This window comes from Maylandia zebra, linkage group LG5 (assembly GCF_041146795.1).
Source record: "Maylandia zebra isolate NMK-2024a linkage group LG5, Mzebra_GT3a, whole genome shotgun sequence".
NCBI classification, from domain to species: domain Eukaryota; kingdom Metazoa; phylum Chordata; class Actinopteri; order Cichliformes; family Cichlidae; genus Maylandia; species Maylandia zebra.
This window is the reverse complement of record NC_135171.1, coordinates 16491738-16495473: the sequence shown is the minus strand read 5'-3', so window position 1 is coordinate 16495473 and position 3736 is coordinate 16491738. Positions and strand designations below refer to the sequence as shown.

The following is a 3736-nucleotide window of genomic DNA, read 5'->3' as shown; positions in this document are numbered from 1 at the left end:
ATCTCGAGAAAGTTTGTTGACGAAAGAGGCTTGCCAACCCGAATTTGAAAAGCTCAGTAAAATGTAAACAAAAACAGAATGTTTGCATAACCTCATATGTTATTCACAATAAAACAGTAAAATATATTCAGATGTTTAAATTGAGAAACTGTAAATGTAATTTGTTTAGTTATATATTTTTGCAAATTGGGTTTAAAATTGCATCATAAAAGAAAGTATTCTCATTCTTATTCCGACTATTGTCTACAGAGTGGCCAGTTTACCTAAAAATAAAAAAATAATAATTTAAAAAGTCATGATTTTTATTTCCCTCCTCATTTATATGCATGTATTTGGCTTGGACAACAACAAAGGACGTGCTTTTTTAAAATTAAAGTTTCTCTCCACTCCACTCATGCTATTTCCCAAGTGTTCAGGTTGCCTTTAATATATGAACAGAAGCACAAACCCTCATTTTATAATTCAAATTAAGCAATTAAAGCACAGTAACAAATTCTCTTTCAATTGTTTATGCAGGAGCTAGCAGGAAGAGCATGGCTTATAGAAACTTAGAAACTATTATGGATTAGACTCTCACATGCAATGAAAGGAAATATAGGAAGCCCATAAATATACATTGTACCATTGACAGTAGAACATTTCTAAAACCTACGCATACAACATGTTGGATTAAAGCCACTGAAATAAGAGGATGTGAGTCAACCGAAAACACCAGAAAATATCTTAGCTAGCTTTTTTTTCTGTCTCTTCGGGTTGTGGTAAAGACATGGCCCAATATTTCTCATAAATGAAACAAAAACAAATTTTGTACGACTTTTTATGAATTCCTTTTAATACATAGTATAAATAAATAGATATATTTCTTGTATGTATATAAAGCATATGTATTTGTATATAGATAGATAGATAGCACCTGTTGTCACTAAAAGTGTCATCTTTCACATACACAGTCATTCAATACGTTTTATCATATCAGGTAACATGTCAAAATTAGCAGAATTTTTATGTATTTTCCTCTTAGAAAAAGGAACCAGATCCAGAGATCTCCATATCTTCAAAACCTCTGCTAAACTGACTGATTTTGTCTTGCAAGAGGTCTCTTTCTCTCAGTAGGCTTTGCAGCAGGTTGTTGCAGCAGGAACATAAGTGGGTTGAATTCGACTGAAATTGCTCGGTCTGGCACATGTCTTCTATCACAGAGGTGTTGCAAGGAAACTGATTGATATCCTCTTTTGAATAAACTGGAAATAAACATAATTTTGGGGTCATATTTGTTTTTAACTTTCCATCAGAAAACATGTTACAGTACTTATGATACATTTATTTTCCATTATAAATATATATTTGTGTTCACAACTTACCAGCAAGGTGCAGGGAGATATTGAGGATGGCTTGTAAGATACATAATACTCCTAAAGTTACAATCCCCATCCTCAGGAGTCTTCTTTCTGTAAACATACAGATAAATACAGGGAGTGCAGAATTATTAGGCAAATGAGTATTTTGTCCACATCATCCTCTTCATGCATGTTGTCTTACTCCAAGCTGTATAGGCCCGAAAGCCTACTACCAATTAAGCATATTAGGTGATGTGCATCTCTGTAATGAGAAGGGGTGTGGTCTAATGACATCAACACCCTGTATCAGGTGTGCATAATTATTAGGGGCCTTTTCGGGTTGAGGATGGAGTCAAGCTCAACTCCCAGTCCTACTGCCAGTTTCTGGAAGACACCTTCTTCAAGCAGTGGTACAGGAAGAAGTCTGCATCCTTCAAGAAAAACATGATTTTCATGCAGGACAATGCTCCATCACACGCGTCCAAGTACTCCACAGCGTGGCTGGCAAGAAAGGGTATAAAAGAAGAAAAACTAATGACATGGCCTCCTTGTTCACCTGATCTGAACCCCATTGAGAACCTGTGGTCCATCATCAAATGTGAGATTTACAAGGAGGGAAAACAGTACACCTCTCTGAACAGTGTCTGGGAGGCTGTGGTTGCTGCTGCACGCAATGTTGATGGTGAACAGATCAAAACACTGACAGAATCCATGGATGGCAGGCTTTTGAGTGTCCTTGCAAAGAAAGGTGGCTATATTGGTCGCGGATTTGTTTTTGTTTTGTTTTTGAATGTCAGAAATGTATATTTGTGAATGTGTAGATGTTATATTGGTTTCACTGGTAAAAATAAGTAATTGAAATGGGTATATATTTGTTTTTTGTTAAGTTTCCTAATAATTATGCACAGTAATAGTCACCTGCACACACAGATATCCCCCTAAAATAGCTCAAACTAAAAACAAACTAAAAACTACTTCCAAAAACATTCAGCTTTGATATTAATGAGTTTTTTGGGTTCATTGAGAACATGGTTGTTGTTCAATAATAAAATTATTCCTCAAAAATACAACTTGCCTAATAATTCTGCACTCCCTGTACATAGTACATTCACAATAGTGAGACAGCTTTCTGATTACTTCAAAATCGTGACTGTTTCTCTTTTAGTTTGCATTTTTCTCATATTCTTACCTGATTGAGCAGAGTTGATGCTGCTTGTTCCAGTTTTGACCTTTTTCCCCCCAAGGTCATGTATGGTGGAATACTCAGAAAGCTCTAATTCTTCCGCCATGAGGTTAACTTACAGTGAGATGGGTTAGTCGTGCCTCAGTTTCTGTGCCCTGGCATCTGTTGTTTCTCAAATGTGACGAGTTGCCTTGACGTTATTTTCTAAAGAAAAAGCTGCTCTTGATTTGAGGAAGTGTTTTCATTGTGGTTTTATGTTGATGAGTCAGCCTCTGGAAAGATTAAATTCAGATTTAATTTTAGTTTTGAAATATGTTTCTGTACATAGTTGATTAATCACATTTATCTTTTTACTTAATTTATAATCCATTTGCATAAATACCCACCCGCCTTTTAAAGACTTCATTCTTTATGCAGTTTAAAATGGTCACAAACTCAACAGAGAACCAATTTGTTAAGGTCTTGAACCAGGCTGGTCAAATTTGCTATAAATTGATCTGCAACAGCAAGCAGTTCATTTTGTTTGTCAATCAATGTTGTCAGCAGATTTCAGTCTACAGTTGTGATTTTGTAAAGGACAAAGGTAAAAATGTTTATTGCAAGAATTTTGATATTCAGGTTGTAGCATCCAGTCGAACTGAGAAGGCCAGAACTGATGGTTGTTGAATGACCTTTATTATTCCTTGCCGTGTATCAGACAACGAACCAACGTAAGAGCTAGACAAACAAATAAAACAATTACCATATTATTCATGTAACACCATCTAAACTGCTCATTGCGCTGGTCTAACCGTTTTCTATTAAACTATATAATACATATTATGCATTTCAGATTGCTCAAATTAAATCATATACATTACAAACCTTGTTCCCCTGTCGACTGTAGCTAGAACCATTCGTCTTTGTACAATTTAACCATATTCTTCTCTCCCTTTTCTCCGTTAGCATTAGTTTTCCGTTTTCTTCCGTCTTTTTGTACATCAAGTTGTTTACCATTAAACCATTCACTTTCGGTCACACAGGAAGTTACCAAAATAAAAGCACAAATGTTATATTACGTGAATATGCGCTAGCTTTACATATCCGCCGTTACACTCCCACCAAATTATTTGCTGTTACAAACAAAATAAAACACAAATAATTTCTAAACAGGTAACTTAACAATGATAATACCTTTGTATATGCAACAACAAATTTTCATTGCATTTTAACTGCT

General features: G+C 35.1%; 1 long non-coding RNA gene across 2 annotated transcripts; it reads right to left on the bottom strand.

The window, feature by feature from the left end:
• Positions 1–326: 326 nt before the first annotated feature.
• Positions 327–3521, bottom strand: LOC143418742 (uncharacterized). 2 transcript variants are annotated; one of them, XR_013098755.1, is made up of 5 exons: positions 3385–3521; positions 2907–3237; positions 2527–2792; positions 1362–1448; positions 327–1241 (listed from the first exon to the last, which is right to left on the bottom strand). It is a non-coding gene; the product is annotated as an uncharacterized LOC143418742 (long non-coding RNA). The 2 variants fall into 2 exon arrangements; XR_013098756.1 differs by lacking the exon at positions 2907–3237 and having other exon boundaries at positions 3385–3516.
• Positions 3522–3736: the final 215 nt, after the last annotated feature.